Genomic DNA, 22,009 nt, shown 5'->3' with positions numbered 1-22,009 from the left:
ATTCCAGTGTATTACTCCCCCAGCACTAGCAGTGAAATCTCATACTCAATGCTTTGGTCATATTTATATACCATATTAATCAAGCATCAGAGAAGAATTCAGTGTTTTCTTTTTCTGGATGCAATTTCCTTCCAAGATTTAAATGTAGAATTTCCAAAATGTTTTGGTTCAGACTAACAGCACTTTCAGCATACACTGATAATGGCTCACTTCTCATTTATACTTATTTCTCCTTACATAATTCCCATAGTGCAAAGTGGCACCAGTGACAGCAGCGTTAAATACATACTCGGGACAAAGATTCTTCCTCACTGTCAAAGTACTGCAAAATAAAAGGTTAATTAATATAAAGGAGACAAAGCTCTTGTATTCAAAAAGGCACCTCAGTATAAGATCTCTTTTGCTTCTGAAATTTTGAAGTTGTTCTTTCTGATGTTCTGAAAATACTGTAATCTTAAATATGTGCCTTTTACTAAGAAAGTCCTCAAAAACTGCACTGAAGTCCTCTTTCTCCTGTGCAGGATTCCCCAAGATACACCATTCTGTGACTGCTTTTATCATAACAGATTACCTCTCCCAGCATGACACTGTGTCTACAGACACGTAATCCATAAATCAGTAAATGGCAAAAGGGTTCATCACCCCTCCCCTGCAGCCATGTCTGTCCAGACCACTGCTTACTTTGTGTGCACCCAGAAGCAGTCCTGTCAGTGGTTTCTGGCTGTGAACCTCTGTCTGAAGTAGAATGGCAAAGCTCAGTCAGGATTTCTGTTCCTCTGGATGTACCAGTGAAACAAAGACTGCTGTATTTCCCATGCTGAAATTGCCTCCTTCAGGTCAACCAGTCACAAGTACCTTACCACTGCAAATAGTTAATATATTTAGAATGTCAGCACGCAACATACATGGCCCACCATACTTCCTCATTAGTCATATAACTCAAGATAATCTTCTTAGAAGTTTAGGTAAAATTTTCCAATTGTTAACAGTTTCCTCATCAGAATTTTTGTTCCTAAAGAGCAACAATAGACCAGGAGAGCTTCTGTTACTTTGGGACTCGCCATTAACTTTGGCACATTGTTGTTTGTTTTTTTATTATTATTATTTTCAGACAATGTTTACGAGTTTTAGAATGTTCTTTCTTTTTTTCAGGTACATTACATTGAAAAAATTCATGATCACAATTTCCAGGGAATATACAATGTGAATTATAATCACCTCAACATCTCTCAGTTAGCACACCCTGTTGAAATACTCCAGTACTAATAAGTCAATAATAAAGTTGTATTATGCCTTTCTCCTACCTGTCAATTTGTATTCTGTGGGCAGTTTCCTAAAGTACCTGACAGATTTGGGAACATTTAAAGGTCAACGAGGCCCATAATTCTATAATTTGAAAAATAGCATTTATATTTGCTAAATTTCACTGCCCTTACTCCTTTCACTGTAGCACTTGAAACTGTCAGTCTTCAGTATACTTATACACCTGTCCTGTAACAGCACATGGCAATTAGTCCTTACGCAAGAGGACAAAGAAGGAGTTTGTATCAGATCCATAGAAAACAGAGCTTGTTTTCATCTCTTTTTGCAGGAAATGCCCAAATATTGCTGCGGATCCAAGCCTAAGAAAACCAACTAAAAGCACCCAGGAAAACACAAGCCATGCGGGGAGCAGGCCTGGCTCTCCCACACGTTACCTTGGCATTTCAAACGCCTATTTCTTCCCTACAGTAGAATCAATACCAAATCACACACCTCCTGGGAGACTCACACTACCTCACTTCACTGAGGCACAGACCAGCAATAAAACCAAATGCCTGAATCAAATTTGATCAAGCCCATAAGAGACGCCGCTTTTGAGATCAGGGAAGATATGGCACCAATCATGAACCTGAGTCAGATCTTACAGAGTCCTCCTTAAATTCCTAGTCTACACAATCATACCCTTAGCCAAAAACAGCAACACTGGAGTAAAAAGTTATGTTATTTGAATTTTTTTCTAATACAATAATTTTTAATGTAGATTTATTAAAGAAACATACAGATTCTGTCTAGCTTTACTTTATAAGCATTACATTGTGAGATGTTAAGCATGGGTCCATCTGTGTTGTTAGGAATTTAAGTGTGCTCAACACTGACAAACCATTGGCATTTAACAGTTCTGCCTTTAAAGTCATCATAATTTGAATTCAGAACTCTGTGAAAAAGCTAAAAAAAGAAATTAAGAGCTGGAAAATGAATTTTCTTTCCAGACTGTTCAGAGTACTGTACATTCATTGTACTTTTGAAGGCAATGTGACTGGTGAAGCTGGCAACTTTCCCATCCATAACATCTTAGAGATGTTTATAGCACATGATGTTTTAATTGCCCGATGACAAAATTATTTGCAAAGATATCAGATTCACAATGTATTTGCTTCATATTTTCAACAAAAGCTATGAAGTCTGAATAACACTCAGGTCTGGGTACAAGACCAAAAAAACAAACGCAAATATCACAGAAAGTTGTCTGTAAACCATCACCATTAAGATCTCTAGGAACATATATGCATAAGCTTAGGCGTTGCTAGGGATTCAAATTAGTCTGTAGCTACCCAGGTGCTATGGACAGGCATTATGGTTGAAATCCTCAGGCCCTCATTAGAGTTTTTAAGGAGTTTTAGACTTACACATTTTGTACCTCATCTTTGACATACAAAGATTACTTTCATGAGCAAATGTAACTTTTTGCTTTATTTTTTTGCAAAGCACACATAAGTACACATGGTAAGTAATAAAATGGAAAGGTACAAGGTAATACAATGCATCTCAGAGTCCTGTAACAGGGCTTGTTGATTTATAAATTTAGATCTTGCTGAGGTATCCAAAGGCAAATCATCAAGGTACAAATATGATTTCTACCAACTGAAGACCTAACCTATAATGAACCTTTAATAATTATTCACATTAAGGGGAAAACATGGACACCTTTCCTAAACTGGGATTCTACTGGAATTTTCTTGTGGAGAAGGATTTACACTGGGGCTCCTTACTATATTTAGAGATCACGTTCAGCAAATGGCAGTCAGCCCTTATCTGTACTCAGCGTAGTATCTGTAGACATCTTTAGTGTCTACGGACACCTATCTGCAGTAGGTGCCACTATAATTTATCCCCTAATGGGACATCCTCTGACTCCATGAGTCTGTGGCCTCATTTACTGGCTCAGCAGTGCCTGTGACAAAACATGCACGTATATTCTCCACTTTATGTCACATCCTTACAAGAAACGAAGGCAGCCAGACACCCTGAAATATGGAATGTGCATTAGCAAGCAAGGTCCATAAAATTTCAAAGCCTGAGATCTTTTCACAGCCTGACAGATTTTCCCATATAGCTTTCCACGTTCCTAGTGTAACCCAATACAGGCAGTGCAGACCGAATGATAAACAGAGACTCCTTCAGGAAGCCTTGGGAAAGCAGATCCTCAAAAGCATTATACTTTCCTCTCACCATTCCACAGGTGACTGATAAGGCTGCATATCCCATTTTTTTCACCTCAAGAGGCAGAAAAAATGAGAACAGAACAGAAAAAATAACTAAAAATGTCTGTTAATGAGCTACCACTACCCTTGAACTCTATCTCTTATGGAAAATAAAAATACTTTGTTACTTTCCAATCCCAGGGAAAAAAAAGAAAAAAGAAGAAAAAAAAAAAAAAGAAAAAGAGGGAAGCCACATTTCAGGATATATACGACTCAATATTGTTTTTGCATTAGGTGCATCAGTAAATTTTATTGCAAAGCTGGGTCAGTAATGTCTGCAAACCATGAGAAGCATGAAGGCACATCTACTGCTTGACTCGCTTCTATTTCTCCTGTTTACCAGTTGTGCGCTTGCCAGCTTCAGCTTAAACAAATATCCATCATCCCCAGACCTCAGCCACGAGCACACAACACAAGTGAGCACTTGGCAAATGAGTCAGTGCTGCCAGTGACTTGGAGCTACTGCTCTTTTCAGCTATTGTTGGGACGTCTTGACCTTACTCCTTGCTTACAGCTTTGCATCCTACCTAGCATAGGAGCTGTTATGGCAACAGTGTGACAGCAACCTTCTGGCTTGTTTGGGCTGTACTGGGTGAAGAGGAATTCTCTTGGGCCACATATACGGATGCCCCAAAAGTAATGCCTCTTATTTATTTTCATGGAAACTACAACAGATACAAAGAGCACAATAACACTATTTGATAGAGCACACTCTCAGGTACAAAACAGTATTTTCCAGCATAGTCACCACCACTAGATGTTCATTTTTGCCAATCATGAAGAGGAACCTTCATGCTGAGCTCCTAAAAGTCTGCACCAGTAGAGGTGCAGTTCCACAGCAAGTAAGACAGCATTATTGCTGAGGTGCACTCCCCCCCCGCCTCCCTCCCTGCCTCACTGTGCGCACATCCATTGCTTGGTCTCTGTAAACATTCAGCAAGCAGTGATGAATGTCATTGAGTCCCATTCAATCTTTGCTTCATCCTCACTTTCATGTCAGATGCCGTTTTGTCAGATTGCTCCTCTACTGCCATCTGTCATAAGGCAAAAAAATGTAACGGAATATTGGTGGGAAGGTTCAAGCTCTACTGCCATACCACCAACATACCTCTCTGACATTGTGGGCAAAAATCTTAAAATAGGAGGCATTACTTCTGCAGCAGCCCTCATAAAATGTATGATATATTTAATGTATATAATAATGAAACTTTTAAAAAATATATTTTTTATTAAAACATAAAAAAGAGGCAAACAAAAACAAAACCATAAAGTTACTGGGATATGTGACCTGGTTTTTGTGAACCTAGCACATCAGTCTGATTTGATGGGAGCGGCTGCAATTCTCAGTGAGTTCTCAAGGTGTTCATCAGAGATTTTTGACAACATTTTACTCCTGTGCTTCATCCTCAAAAAAGTTGTTCACAAATGTATGTACAGCCAAAAGTAGCGACATGAATAAGGCGTGATTGTGAAGTGAGGGATATTTCTCTCTGGGAAGTCTAGAGGGCTTACAGAAGCCTGGTAAAGAGATGCAATCAGATTTTGGATTGCAACTTTAAGCATTCCACTTGAAAATTCACAAATAACGTATTTGTGTCAACTAAAATGGAGTCACAAATAAGACAAAAAGATTTTTTTTCAATCTTTAAACCTCAATTCTCAAATTCCATTATCAAAACAAAAAGCACGGCTGCATATTCTTTGCTATTCACAGAACTTGTTTAGCAAACGTACCAAAATCAGTAAGATCCATAAGCTTACTTGCCATAGCTTGAGCTGGCACTGCATTGCACAATGTGCCCTGGTTTGAATGCAGATGGGGTTAACAATACACCACAGTTTGGTCATTGCTGAGCGCTGCCTCTGTTCCTTCATCCTTCACATGCTCATGAAATTGAGGTCAAGCTGCTAAATATCCACCCCAAATTTCTCATCTCTGGTACAAACAAAAATACACCAATACTTCATTTAACCTGGAAAATTGTATCTCACACATTTTCATGCATCCTTTCAGAACACAGCTGAGTTTTCTCAGTTGCTTACCTCACAGTTTGGTTTGTGTAGACAACAATTGTTTCCTGCAGGCATAGCTGCTGATCCTGCATTGTTCTGTCACAGAATGACAAGGCTGAGGGGAAAGAAAGGCTCTTCTTGGTTCTCTTCCTCTCTTAGTAACTACACAGATGTGTTGCACTGGACAAGATAGTATAAAATACATGCAATTCATTAGTAAAATGAAAAGAAACACTGACTACTATTGTACTATTCTTTAGAAGTTAAAAACTTCACTATCACAGCAGCTCATCCAGCATAATCTTACATTTTCAATGTGAGGTACTGCAACAAAATGGTATTAAATGCATTTTTTTTTCTTGTGCACATACCTATGCATGGCTCAACATGGAATATCATCAGTCAGCATCGCATAGGCATTACTGTCACAGAAACTGTTTTCATTGTATTTAGGAGAGATGTCACCACTCAACACTGGTCTTTGAGAAATCTTTAAGGTAATAAAAATGAATATTACCATAGACTGGCCAAAGAATGTTACAGCTGTAAATGATATACAGCTTGTTGCATACGTAATTCTATAAAAGTTCATTTATGTATATTCAAGTGCTGCTGTTCTTATCAATAACATTACACTAATGCATGACAGAAACTGAATTTATCACTGATGTTTATGTACCTATAGTAAGTTCAGCTGTTTTTATGGTTGAGACCTACACTTGGAATAATTGTACATTTTTGGAATCCAGCCTGAAACCTCAAAAACTTTCCTAAATGAAACTATGCTAATAAAAATCTCAAAGTCATCAACACAGAAGTCGCACATACACGTGGCTGGAGGAAAAAGAAAAAACATAATGAGGATAAATGGAGGGGAGATTAATTCACTAGACACACTAGAAATGTGGTAACCATCTTGATCTTTAAATTAGATATTTTCTTTTCTATCTCAATGAAGAATTTTTATTATTCTTATGAAACTAAAGCAAAATAGAAAGAGACAGCAATATTTGACGTAGTCCAGTACCTGAATTTTTCTTTTAATTCACAAGAGCCAAGAAAATACCTCACGTACCATTCAGATTTAAAAGTCATCAGCGGTAACGGAAGCCAACCAAACCATCACCTGCACACAATCTCCACCAGTGGCTGACAGCAAACTGTAGCATAGGTGATGTCACCACATGGAGCCTGGACTGCTAAACAAGGTCAGCTGAGCTGCATTATTCTGAAGGAGAAGGACAAAACAGAAAGGACATCCAAGGCTGAGAGGAAGCGTTTGGAGTCTGAACAGCACTATGCTCCTTTTGTGTTTGCAAACATAAAGAATTTGACATCTGTCCTCTCTCAGCAGAAATACAAGCAATCACCAAAGCAAGCAGTGAAGCACAGAAGTGTACTATATGCACAGCAAAGAACAGATAAACTAATACAGACTAGAACAAACAGGTATTTCCTGAACTTCTTTGGGGAAAAAAAAAAAAGAAAAAAAGATTTGTGTAATGAGGAAAAAAAAAAACCACATATATATAGCACCAAAAATTCCACAGTGTCTCCAAGTGTCTCCTAGAGACCTAAAATTTCAGAGCTCTATCTTGCACTTTTTCATAGTTTTTGATCCACTTCTCCCATAAGACTTAGCAACAAGCCTAATTGAGATTAACAGTCATTTTTCCCTTCTCCTGTTTTTACAGATGCATAGCATTTTCCCTTGTACCCACGCAAGCAATTTATTTTTTAAATAAAACAGTTAACGAACACTCTTCTCAAAGGGACACTACTCAGCACAGTGTTCCTTGTGGCCTCAGTGAAGAAGCAGACATGGAAGCATCCATTACAAAATGCAATGAGTAAGTGTAGGTATCACCTCTTCACTTGACTTGAGCTAAGTCTGTGTACCAGGCAGGTTTATTGTTTACAAACATATAGTGCCCAGATAACTACTCTTCATTCAATAGATCTCTGCAATAGGAATTGCTTTGCCGTTACTGAAATGGGTACAACCACACTTAAAAGTGTCAGAGACTCATCTAATCATTAAGGTTAGAAAACTGTCCAACTGTCCACTCACCACCAGTATCACCCACTACCTATGCCCTTCAGTGCCGCATCTCCATGTTCCTGAACACCTCCAGGGACGTTGACTCCACCACCTCCCTGGGCAGCCTGTTCCATTGCCCAGCCTCTCTCTCTGAGAATAAATATTTCCTAATATCCAACCTGAATCTCTCCTGGTGCAACTTGAGACCATTCTGTCTCATCCTATTACTGTTACCTGGGAAAAGAGGCCAACCTTCATCTCTCCACCACTTCCTTTCAGGTCATTGTAGAGGGCAATAAGATCTTCCCTGAGCCTCCTCTTCTCCAGACTGAACAATCCCTGTTCCTTCAGCCAACCCACATAAGCAATTTTCTTTGAAAACATTTCTCATCTTAGCCTTCATCTGTTATGTGCAAACTGAACCTCTTTAGCTCCACTGAAAATCAGCTTGTGTACCTGAATTATGAAACTAGCAATACTTGAACACCTGGATGCTGGAGGCTTGCTCAAGCTCGTGTCTGAAGTCAGCTAAACGATCTGAGTAGAATTCTTAACTCTACATGAGGACGTTGCCTGATTTTGGATCAGGAGCTCAGCAAAGGACAAATTGTATTATTTAGGGCTCTGATGAAGCAGTCTTCAAAACAGAGGGCTTTTGAAAGTAACCAAACTTCCTGCACCAGCACTATTGCTGGTGCCTCTTCCTGTTGGTTGCTAATGGTAATTATAGATGACACAGGGAACAGCGATGGGAAAAGACTGTACTCACTTGAGGCAACAAACAGTGAATCCTGTCGCACGGATTTTGAGAATTTCTCTACACTGAAATGTAAATGCATACATGCAGTCTGAGCAGAAGTACCGAGGCTTTTTCCTTTATTCAAGTACAGTTGGCAGTGGATCCCTACTCATGGTCAGTTGCCTGGCAACAAAACAAGTTTCTCTGGCTACAAAATAAATATTCCACATCAGAAATATTTGAGAAAACACTGTTTTTCCTAACTACATTCCATAGTACTTGGGCCACAGGGTTTCCCAGAATAGTATAAAATGTTAACAGGGTTAACACAAAGGACAACCTCCAATTAGATTACTGCTCTGAGAGAGAAAGATATGTCCCCACACACAGCACTCTTCGTATCCTTAAAATAGTATGTTAAATCTATTGCATGGTCTAGAGCTCATGTAAGTACTTTAACTGCCTAGGAACAAATTAGCTAACTGGATCCTGCACTCTTTTCAGTCTAGGCGTGGTGGGGGACATTTTGCAGCAGTTGAAAATCTGGAAGTCGCTATATTTGGTCTGAGATGCATGCCAAAGAAAGCGTGTCTAAAGAAAGAAGCAGTGAGTGCAGACAAAATCAGATATCTCACCAACTACCACAGCCACAGAGCTATGCTACTGGAAGTACCTGCTCAAGGTTCAGCATAGAGCACATTAAAGTCATATGCATTCAGGTAGCTCATAACTGGGACAGATATTTTTTCTTCATCCTTTCAACACAACACTGCTGTGTTGAGTTCACAGACAGGAGATATTGATTCTTCCTATCCCTCTGGAAGCACTCGTCCCATTGTCTAATTCTAAATAATATGGACAAATTCACATTTTCCAAATGCAAAGACCAGAAGAGTAGAAGACTCTAGAATCAGCTCACTAGTGCAGTTAGTTTCACACCATGTCCCATCATGACCTCATCAAAGTGAGATTATCAGTCTCATGAGTTTCAATTAAAAACACTGATGAAGAGCTCTAAAGCTAACCATTCCTCAAGGGGAGCAGCCAGAGTTTGTGGAAAATGGACAAGCTGGTTGTAGATTCGAATTACCCTTTAAACATGGATCTTAGGCTCATCTGGATCTTTCCTACTAAGGGATTTAGACATGTACCCCAGATACTAAGTCTAATTATCTCTGGCCAACATACAAAGCTAAAAAACTTCTCAAGTTTACCTAAATTCTAGAATTTTATCTACTTTGCACAATTCTCCCTTATTTTTATTCTTCTGCATAATCTCAGAGCAGTTGCATTTCAGTGTGGGAAGTTAGTCATCTATCATGCACAAGCATGAACAAAATCCAGAAACTAAGCAGTAAAAGATTTACCAATCCATTCTTCTCCTATGAATAGCTTAGTTCCAGTGCACATAATAAATGCCATTATCATCTTAGAAAGAAGCAGCTATTGACTTCTTATATGGCACAGGGGAAGGAAAACTTATTTTTCCCTCCTTTTTGTTATATTTGTTTACAAAGTAGACTGCCTTTTTCCAAAGGATTCCTGCTACATTCAGCAGACAGAATGGACAGTACTTGCTTAATGAGCTCTCATGTTTTCTTCATCATCAATGCTTGTGCCTCTTTGCAAGAATAATTCCCTCTTAAGCATCCTTCAACATTTATAAGTTTTGTAGACGCTGACTGAAGAAACCAAAGTAAAAAAGAATTACTCTATTTGCATCTGCAAATGCAAAGACCAGTAGGGTAGAATACTCCAGAATCAGACCACTGGTCCAGTTAACTCCATACCACGTCCCATCATGACCAACAGGAGATATCTAAAAAGAGATTAAGAATAGAACAGTATCTCATTTCAAATTCTTAGAATCTAAATTCTAAGTGTACCAATTTACTTGTTAAACTGGTATCTGTTAACTTGTTAAACTGAATTAATCTGTAGTAGCTATTTCTCAGTATGTAAGTACCTTATACCTATACCTTATAACAGGTAAGCAGACAACAAGAAAACATCTCTAGGTTTTTTTCACTCAGAACTCAACAATAGGCAAAGGAAGAACTAATTTTCTCATGACTCCCCTCAAAACATTAGTTTTCTTACAGCTATCTCTCTCCATCTCTCTAGTACATTCAGTGCATCACTGCCACAAGCTTCAATCAGTGAGCATTACAGCCAGTGCAATAAATGAGCAAAAGAACCTGTGGGAAAAGTGTGGTTTACGACTGTAAACCCAGGGGGCAGAACAACAATTACACATAACGCCTTAATTCTATCACTGCCTTAATCTCAGGATTTAACTTTGTTACATCCTGTTAATGGAGCTTGGTAGATGCCCAGCAGACAGGACTACCCTGATACTTCCGTTTCAGCAGCAACACCAGAGCACACACATCCAGAGCACTTTATGCTGAAGGATCACTGGTAGACGTGACAGAGGAATTTTTGACAGTAACATTCACAGAAATTTTCTGATAACCAAAATAATATGAAACTTGTATCCTAGGAATAATATCAATATTACAAAGGGAGATTGGTTGAGCAGACATTTTATCCAGTTCTTATTCCATTGGCAGTTCTCTAGACCTCTTTTTTCAGGTCAAATCATTTGCTCAGTAATCCTTAGCCTCCCAGACTCAGCCTTATCATTTGTTTCAGCCTGCACTTCTGTCCTGTGTGCTAGCCCAAACTCTGTCTGCTACCTCAGCCTGGTGCTCATCTAATCCTTCACCTGCTTTTACAAGGGTTTTGCTTTCAACCACTATATGCAGCCTCAGTGCCCACCTCCTCACTGGCTGTTCCCATTTCAGCACTCTTTCTCACTTATTCCAGCTCTATTTGACATGCTGTTGCTCCTTATCAAGTCTGTACACCTTCCTCCAGTTCCTTCCAAGCAGTTTAATACTTCTGTCCCAGACCCTTTGCCTGAACCAGCCTTGTTCCTCACCCATCAAGCAGCTCTTCTTCACCCCTCATCCTGCGTAGTTCAATCTAGCTCATCTTCCAGCAAATGTTCACAGCTCACTTTCCTCCTTTGCCTAAAATATCATTATAGTTGTGGGGTTTTTTCCTGACAATTTCCTTATCCTTGTTTCCCTAGATGAGATCTGGTGTTGTCCTCCTTGGATTTCAAGCACATATTCAGGTAATTTCCTTTATTTGAAAAAGAGTTATATATCCCTGACAGGGAAAAAAACAGTCCAGACCAGAATTGCATTCCAGAATGGGACAACTACATCTTGTCAGAGAAAATATTGCCAGTATTTTTTTTTTAGCAGGGGTAAAACAATGTATTTTTTCTTTAGCCTTGTTCTTGGAAGGTATTAAACTGTTCTGGCTGAAACTTTCTGAAGGGTATTCAGCCCAAGGCAGACACCCAATGCAACATGGAAAGTTTTAGCTTGAAAAGATATTTTGACAAAGTTGTGAACAGCTGAAAATAGGGCTTTAGGACTGGAAGCGCCTGGAAGCGTTGGTATTAGATGCTGTTATTAGCACCACCTGTAATGAGGTGCCAGGCTGGAAGGTCACCCACTTTGGCATTAATCAAGCATAAAACAATCACATTTTATGACTTTACTATGGGTTTCTGCTAAAATAACAGAAGTGAGGCTGCTACTGTTTAATTGTCCTACAATTTGATGCCTTGTTCAATCTACAGAAATTCTAACTGTATTTTACTGTTTCCTAGAGCTGTGCCATGGAACACAAACAAGGGCATCAGCACTGGTTACAACATTTCTCCCCAAAACCAGTTTGTGATTTGGCAGCTCATTGTAGGCGGTTAGCGAACAAAGCTATCAGGCCCCCATCTGTCCAGATTCCTTCTGCAAGAGCCAACCTAATCGTATCCCTTTCCTGGGTCTCCAGCTTCTCCACTCTGAAGCCCGCTGTAATGGACCTACCTAAAGTAATTAGACCACCTGTTGCATCGCCAGATCTATTTAAGGGACTCCTACTGGAGTTTGGTTTACACAGTTTGACAGTAATTGTTTAAGTGGGATGCCGTTGTAATGACACTGCAAAATAAAATTATAGACCTCACTTAATCAATAAATATGATTACATACTCATCAGACTATGAGCTTATCAGTAATTAGTTCTCCATACCATAATGCAGTCCATAATGCCAACTTTGTGCACATTACAGAATGTCAAACAGAAATTACATTAGCAGATGACAGGATATTTACAATCAATTGAGCTTTTACGGGTTAGAAAGATTCTGAGTCCTGGTGAATAAGAAATATCACAAAGTATCAACTGAGGAACTTCCAAATGGCTATTTGGTTTGGGAGCAAATTTAGTTATATGGTACCACTGGTACCAGGAAAATGGGTTTGTATTTTTACACAGTTCTAATATTCAGCGATGCAAATAGAATTTTGCTACTTCATTTACTTAAGTAGTTTAATGCCAATCATTTTTTCTTCAAGAACTATACAACATAGAGGAGCATAACAATGTGGGAAGGGCTGTTATCATAAAATGTTAACATTCCCATATAAAAATACATGCAGATACATGCCTGTACTCATACCCACAGAAAGCTCTACAACGTTTAAAATTGACCCTATTATCACCTGTAAGACAGACTTAGATTGATCTGAGAAGTAGAAATTTGGGTACCAGAAGTCACGATAATCTGCATTAAGAAAAGAAAGATAATTACTACTTACATACTAACTCCTGCTTTTGTTCAAACCACTGGCTTCAGTCAAAACGAAGCAGAATCCTATAAAGTAAGGAACAGTTACGATACTGCAGTAACAGTTCCGCATCCATATGTCATACATTTCAGTGATTGTGGGGTTCGTTTTTTTTTTTTTAATACATACACATAAATATTTTTTGTATGTATACATTACTAGATTACCAAAAACAAACTCAAGATATTATTTCACATGCAAGGTTTTTTGAGTAACAGTGGAATATTAGACAGAGGGTTTTTTTTTTTTTTAATTGTATTACAGGTGGCATGTAAGTTTCTGTGATCGTGTCTGTTTTTTGTGTTGCTACAAAAGGCCAACATTAGTTGTTGGTTACAACAGTAACACAGTACCTGATGCAGTATATCATCACAATATTAAGTGATATTTTTTCTATTTCTTTACATATACCTTGGTTTCACGTCTTGAAAGGAGAATCCACACTGCAGTCTTCATTCACTTTGTCTGTGACTCAAAACTGCTCTTAAGCACAGACTTATTCTTAAATATTCTTAAACACAAGCAAAACCAGTGGGGCCTAAGAATCTTTATTAATATCTACCTGAAATTAAATCAACTTTAAGAAGACTCTACAGTGGTTTCCAGTCTCAAGTTCATTCAACTCCCACTGAAATATGGTTTCAGGATATATCTTAAATAAAGTACAAGTACTTGATATGAGGAATTTATTCACCAAAATTTTCTTCTGCCGCACTTTCTTGTAAAGAGAAACTAACTTGTAAGCACAGTGACAATCTAGCTTGGACAGATGGTTAAATTAGAGGACACCATAAGCTCTGCCACAAAAACCCTCATCAGCAGAAAGATACAATGGGCTTTCAGACACCAGAAGCGGAACTTCAAAGCATTAAAATTACTTTCAGTGCATATGGATTTCAAAACAACCAAATTAAATCAGTAACATTTTTATTAAGACAAAATATTTTCTTTATTAATCATATATGCCTCAAAGCTTTGATGTTCTAGTAAACTGTTCAGGGTTCCAGCCAGTTTTACCTGTGTAGGATGAAGATCAATCCTATGACGAACACTGACCATAACACAATCAGTGTAATTCTTGTATCTTGGATAAATTAAACAATTTAAAAAGACAAACACAAACAGAACCAGTGAATTGACAGGCTCTTCCCCATATCTGTCAGTGCTGAGTTTCACAACAGTGGTCACCTACAGGATAGATACCTACCATGCTTTACATCTACCAGTCAGTAAGTTCACCCTGTATTGGCCCACTTTCCCCACACAACAACAGCAAGACATTGAAGGAGATTGGCTATGGCAGCTCGAACATCAAGATGTTCTGATGATTCCATCCTGCCATTCCTATTAATGGCACCACAGAAATCAATGAAAATTTGGCCATAAGGTTATGGTCTATAACAAAAAAACAATCTCTGATTTACATGGAAAATTCAAGATTCTACTCAATGGGAATAAAGGGATCAAAGATACAAGTTGCACACTTGTTTCAGGTTCTTATTTCACCAAATGATAAAGACATTAGTCCACGTCTCATTACATTCACATTTTTAAATGATTAATACGAATATGACACTTTTAAGTATATTTCAATATAATCAAAGTAATGGATTAGAAGACTTGCTTTTAAAAGCACTATGAATTTCTCTGCAAGTTTCATTTTCTTCCAAGGATGTACAACAGCTAAGAATAGCGATGTTTAACTGACATAAGATGGATCTCTGTGCCTATTTTTCCAGTTACTTATTATCAGAGGTATGTTTGCATAGCAGATAGACATTTCACTTTCCCTTTGTGGTCTGCCGGTACTGGGGAACAAAAAAAAATAAATATAAAAATCATCACTAAAATTAGAACCCACAGAGACAGACAAGGGAGTTAATTTCATCTACATTTAATTTATTTACTAGCTAGATTTAAAGTCAGTGGCATGCATCTTCAGACGCTGCAAACAGTTCTGTAGATTGGTCACCACCACAAATAAAGCCCAAGTCTGAAATCTATTGGCCTGACATTTATTCTGTTCCACTGCAAGAACAAATACTATATCTCACATCTGAATGTTGGGAGGCTTCAAATGACAAAGTGATAAAGGCTGATCAACAGTTACTAATGAACAAGCCTATAAAGAGTCATGAATGTGCCAAAAACTTCTCATGGGAATGCTTTGGGCTTTTACCCAGGCTTTCTGATATTATGTGAGCTACCAAGAGTTTTGAAGCCATTTCTCAGAGCAGCAGCCTTCGCTTCTGCATGACATAAAGAACACCAGATAGGAATGGGCCAAAAATACCACATTTCAACTTTCTTTCTCAGGCAAAGCAACACAATTTTCCTACTTTTGCTATAGGAAAACCAAGTTTTTAAAAGCCGATGTTAAATTGTGTTGCACACACAGGAAGATTTTTTGCAGTTTTACTCAGTGTAGCATCCATCTGAAAGCAGGCAGTTCACTTGGAGCCCTGTCTCACTTTGCAAGATGCAATAAGCAAAAAATCTCAAGCCACTCCTGCCTTGGGTGAGTAAGCAAAGCTTTCTGTGTCCTCGTACCTCCTTACTAAAGGCTAGAAGAGAAATTACTTTGCAAGGTCTCTAAGCACTGTATGCCCCAGTGCCCAGTACTGCTGAAGCAGAGCTGGAGTCTGTCAGACAAACTGTAACGCACAGATCTGGTTTTCATGGAACAGACTATCCCAGTGGTGCTCCACCACTACTGTTACTCAGATATGCCACCTGACAACAATGGCGATCATTGGGTATAACCAGCTTCTGATCTGACAGACAGGGAGAAACCAAAAAGGAATTTAGCAACAAGTCAATCATGTAAAAATCCACTTTGCAAATCTGCAGCATTCGACGTGGCTCCTGAGCTGGGTTTGTAATCTCCGTGCTCATTCAGGCACAGTCAGTTGTTGCATCCAGGCAGGGTGTGCAGCTGACATCCTAATGTGTAGACCAGCAGCTCATCCAACAGGCAATGGGCCATCACATTTCACATAGCAAGACTGGGCCACTGTCAGCCTTGGACTGCCCAACAATAGGATTCCTTCCAGCTTGTCCAGATCGTTTAACCGGCAAATGTCCACAGTCCTGTTCCCAACAACAAATTCTTGCTGTAGTCTGATAGGAAGTTGTTTGACTCAATCAGTTGTTGTGGTTTCTATTCCCTCTCTGTCAGCATGAGGCCTTCTGAAGGATCTTCACTGAATTGCAGTCTCAACCGGCCATTTCTGTCTCCTCAGAGGCCAAGGTAAAATCTGCTCTAGGTCCATTTACCTTGTCCAGTTGTCCTCATTGTCAGCTGAAATCTGAAGAAGCCTTTTGAGGTCTGTTAGCGCTCTTTTTTCCCATCAGGAAACCTTCGAGACAGTTTGTAATCTATGTAAGCACTAAGACAGGACCATAAAATGAATCGTATTAATATAATTACAACCAGTAAAATCATCAAAAGGGCTGATTCCATATTTAAGCTAGAATAATGAGGTAATGCCAAAAAAATACTCTGGGAGATCTAATTATATAATGCAGCATTCAATTCTGCATGGCCAGCCCAGCAATTCCTGTAACATTCCAATCAAAGTGATCTCACTAGCATGTGAGAGAAGAGCCCAGCTGACAGATTTGGGACATGTAACGTACCATTTAGTCAAGAGGCCCCATGTGCTATTCATGAAGAATTAACAACTCTTATATTGACAATGACAGTATTGTCAGAAGACCTTTGGAAGGGGAAAAAAAACTCCATAAACTCCGTCTCTGTGAAGTTGGACTTTTTTTTGCCCCTTTTTTCCAATGCTGATGTAATCTCCAAACATCTCCAGCAGCAGCTGCTCAGCGAAACCAGGCACCTTCTCCCTAGTCCCTTTCAGCAGCACACGCAGCACTTTCCAGCTCCCTCCAGACAATCGGGGCCTTTCTTTCACCAATTAGCTATCACTTCAAGAGCCCTGCGCTGTCCAACGAGCTCTTAAGAATGGTCTTTGCAGGAAACAACACTGGAGGGGCTTTTTATCTCCTAGACAAATTAAAAGGGGAAGAAGGGAGGGAGGGGAAAAAAAAAAAAAAAAAGAAAAAAAAAAGCACAACAAATCAGAACACAGAAGCTGTCCACAATGCATTGCTCAATTAGTACATTGACAAATGCTGAAATGTCCTCAAGAGCCAACGCTAGAGCAAGGCACACAGAAAACGCTCATGCTTTTGGGGGGAGATAGTTTGTTTAGTTGAATATGTTAAACAGGTTTCATAGAAAGAAGGGCTCTTGTTACAGCAAGTCTCTGAGTTACGCGAACTAAAAGGGAAAAAAAACTCCTGGAAGATTATGTTCTATTTCCTTATTTGGCTCTCCAAATGTAAAGCAGCATTATTTGAAGTAGACATTATAGGAAAGAACTTGGTTTAGCTCACCTTAAATATAGAGGATTGATGAAATGAGTAATTGCTGGGGAACTGCTAAGATCTTTTTGAACTTGCTCAGCTAGCAAGCTCTTTTCCCCAGAAACCATACTTTCCAGCTAGAAGAAATAAAAGCCTGATTCAGAGACTTAAAGCTCTGCAAAATATACATTCTTTTTCCTTTAAAACAAGGGAGTAAGTGCAATGATACCTTGAGGTCCCCATTAGAACAAGCACAGACTCTAGGAGGTGGTTCAGAAGGAGAATAAGGACTTACATACATGTTTAAGTGGTATTTTATCTGGGCCTGTATTTCAGCAATTGGAATTGGACAAGTAGAATTGTGAAGGTAAAAGCATGAAGGATTAGCAGTAAGAGAAATGGCTTGGATGAGGTCCAAGCAATAGCACAGCGACAGGAATGCTTCCCAGAACTTCAAAACTCTGCCTTAAACCAAACCCCAAATACCACAATATTGTGTATTGGTACTCTCTCAGACATCACCATTGCCTTGACTGGGGCAAATCCATGAGATGCAACACACTGTCTTCTACAACACAAATATATTTGCATTACAAGGAACAATTTTTAGTCTGTTTCCATATATTGACTGTGTATCAAGAGCAAAGCTCCGGGCTTTGTAGAGTTAAATGGCACAGCAAAGCAAATACTTAAAGGACTTCAGGAGTTTGTTCACATTAATGGGTGCTCTCAGCTACCATGGGGGTTTTGTAATGGAGTTGGAAAGTGTCAAAACTGATCAGCTTGCTTAAAAGGAAAAAGTCTGTTGTATTACCCTATGTGCATTTATGAAGGAATGTGAAGCAAGTCAAAATTCTTATGCATAGGAAAGCTCAACAGGGTGAATGCACACCATCAGGATTAAGAAGGATTCTTTGTGGAGGAGCAGTGAACAATGAGCATCTTCTTATGCCTACAGATTTCAAAACATGTCAAATTTAAAGGGAGTACTCTCTTCAGCTACTTAAGATTTTGCTGAAAAACGCAGCAAGGGGGAGAAAATAAATCTAGGTGAATGATGACACCACTGTCAGCTGAGTCAACGAAACAGTGACTGCAGCCAGCAAGGATTCAACCATCTCCTCCATCAGTCAGCAGCAACATGCTAGTCCTGGATCCCACTGATGCCAACAAGGATCAGTCAAATAAAACCTCCTGAAATCAGAGGACCTGAATCAGAGGAGTAGCTAGATATACCTAAATATATAATGCTAGATATACCATCTCCATGGCAAGAAAAATTAGAACAAGAGTCTATGTCCTTCCAGAAGACCTGAATGAAGTAAAGCCCAAAATGGTCCTCCTGGTATTGTTTTTTTGTTATGGGGAAAGGCATGAATAAAGTTTGAAACACTAAGGACTTGCACTGATGCCTGGCATCCACCCTTTAGATTCCCTCAAATTGGATGCTTTTCTCTGTATGAAGGAAAAGTGTAAGGTGCTCATGACCGCAAAGCATGAATATCATATATGGTGCCAGCATATAAATGTCATGTATCTAAGAAATACTTTATTTTCAGGTTGGGATCCTCAGTGACATATATGTACACATATATATCTGGTAATAGGGCCACCTCCCTCTACAGAAGAAAAAGAAGGAAGAAGGGGACCCAAGAGGTCTATCTGTTTGTCCTAAAGAAGGATCAGCTGTGTCACTCCAGACAACTGTTTCTCTAGCCTGTTTGTCTTTAAGAGACTCACACCAACAGAGATGATGAGAAATCTTCTTCTCATCTGTACGGGATTTAAGCAGGAAAAGCAGTTTGGCAAACAGTTTACTTGCTCTGTCAGCTACAAACTGGCAGCTCCCTCCAGCGCCAAGTGAACAGGTGCCTCCTCCTGGGCTCACAAGTGGTCCCAGCCCTGCCATCCCCAGCATTCCCCAAGAGGTGTCAAAGCCAGGGGATAAAGCACACATCCTCATGCCTGGCGCTGGGCTCTGCACAACGCTGGGCACACTCCCACGCCTGCAGCCTGCTCAATGGCAGCTCTGTGGCTCCGGGCTGCGGCTGTCAGCTTGGCACTCCTCGTGGGCACCGCGCTCATTCATACAAAGGAAGCGCCAGTTGCTGGAGGTGGAAGGAAGGTATTTTGCTGCTTACGTTCCGCTTCTTAGGACAGATTGCTTCACACAGAAAATTAATGTGCAGCATAAGCAAGACGATTCTGTGTGCCAGATGAAAAAACTATGCGAACGTAAGAAGATACGGTTTAATATGCATAGCTCCTCTCCTCTCCTTTGTGAAGTATTTTGAGACTCGCTGAGAAAAAGCACTATGCAGAGCCTACGTATTAATCATTCTGATCTGGATTTTTCCAAAGACATATTTTCAAATAACGGGTGTTCCTAATGCACGCTATTATTCTGAATGATTAGCATCGTTCAACAAAGAATGCATGCTGCATCACCAAAAAGCATCCTCACTGCTCAGGTCTTATTGTACCAAAACCATTTTTCAACTAATCACCCCTCTAGAAAATATGGGCAAGATGAAACTATATTCCTAGTGGGTGGCTTTTTCTTACTAACATAGGATTTTGTCACATAATCAACATTATTAGCATCTCCTGCTATAAATATTTATTAAAATCCTCTAATTTGAAACTATTTGAAACTATTATTTCCAAGACCAATTCTGCATTGTGTTACTAAATTAAAATTATGTAATTAATCACCCTGAAGGTCAACAAGAATGCATAATATCTTTTAAAATATAAAGCAACAGATTTCATCTCTGCTTTTCCAGCTCCAATTATAAATTAAGCAGTTTGTTTCATAAAATATAATTTAATTCTTAAAATTTTAATATATCCTGTGAAACTACTCACAATAAAGTAGACAGTAGAATAATCACATCATATCCACTGCTGTCAGTTTGAAATGTTTCCCAAAATATATGTAGTTTTTTAAAAAAAGAGGATATGTTACTCACTGTGTTTTCCACACATCAAAAGTCACTGTATCTACAGAGGAAAATGGCAAAGATTTGAGAGCGTTGGCATGGTTAATAAGAAGTTCCCAGTTCACTGGGAAAAGCAGAAGAAACAAGGAGCAGAAAAAGGAGCAGAAAAAGGAGCAGAAAAAGGAGCAGAAAAAGGAGCAGAAAAAGGAGCAGAAAAAGGAAGAGAAAAAGAAATTTAGGACCAGCACTTACCTCTCAGTCATGTGCCTGCTGCAGTTATCAGAGTGAAAAAGGCACCTTGCTCCAGTTTACATACATGAAATCTCCTGAACAAGCATTCTACATCACAGTGAAAACGAACCACCACTTACAAAGAGCCAATTCAAGGTATTCATAGTGTTAGAGGACAAAATCTGACATTCAATGTCAATTCCTGCTTGAAACACCTTGTGATAATGAGCGCATATCAAGACCATTCAGCATTGCACTGTTAACACCTGCCCCACTGGTTTTCTACTGGAAAGTCCCAGCAAACATGCTCTTCCCACCACAGTCAGTTCACTGTGCTCGTTTCCATGATCAAGAAAAACAAGGACAGAAATAAGATATTCCATTTACTACGTATTTCCTCCCTTACGAGCAACTTCCATAAAACAGTGTGTGTAAAACTCTAATTCAGCACCATCCTCAAGGCCTCAGAGTACAAGTGAGATATAAAATAATAATAAAAATCTGTCTTTACAATGATCACCTAAAGAGATCAGTATTTTAAAGACTTGATGAGATCCTCCCAGTTAGGGAGCTGTCAATGCATTATCTTCTTCATGATGGCTGTATACTGCAATGCTCAGAAGCAGATATTTTAATTCTCTTTAGTTTGTAGAATTTTCTCTCCAGGAGCATAAACAGCACATGATTTAGAAGTAATAAAATAGTTTGTGTACATGCCATGGTATTTAACCACCTCACCAATTAAAATATCTAAAACAACTACCTCCTGATGAACAAGAATAAAGATACAGAAACGTTTAGTCATTCACAGGATGAAAGCCTCACAGTAAATATTTAGAATTTGTATTACAATCATTAAAATAGCATATTATCAATCAATTATATCCATTTTCTTCTTCACTTGCAAGAGACCCCACACAACTTGCTATGTCTTCACGCTTGTTTAGTTGGGCAATTTTATTGGTCAGAAAGATCCTCTGGACTTTTTCCTGGTGAAATTAAAGGAATTTTCATTGAATGTAATTGCACAGAATTAACCTAGACCTAAACCATCCCTTCTCAGTTCTCCTCCCGCTGATTTTTTTCATTGAATTCATGGTATTGAAGCAACCCATTAGATCTGTTCCTGCTCTGGAGGGGGATTGGACTAGATGACCCTCCCAATCCCTGACATATTTTGATTCTGTGCAATTTAACTACTTTTATTTTTAATGTTTTTGACTTAGCTATTTCAACTGAACTGACTGCTTTTCAAAAGCAGAAAGTCTGGTAAAACACGCTTCAGCTTTGATGAAATATTTGTCGGGAGCTTTCTTTCAGGTCCATGAAATTTAAGATCAGAAGAAAGTAGAAAGACAGATCAAGCTTTTGTAAGTAGACAGCCAGATCAGTCATACCTAAAATCACTACTTTGAGTCTCTTGATTAGTGCCATGG

This window comes from Tympanuchus pallidicinctus, unplaced genomic scaffold (genome assembly GCF_026119805.1).
Source record: "Tympanuchus pallidicinctus isolate F22 unplaced genomic scaffold, pur_lepc_1.0 scaffold3, whole genome shotgun sequence".
Lineage (NCBI taxonomy): Eukaryota > Metazoa > Chordata > Aves > Galliformes > Phasianidae > Tympanuchus > Tympanuchus pallidicinctus.
Note: the sequence above shows the minus strand (reverse complement) of the source record.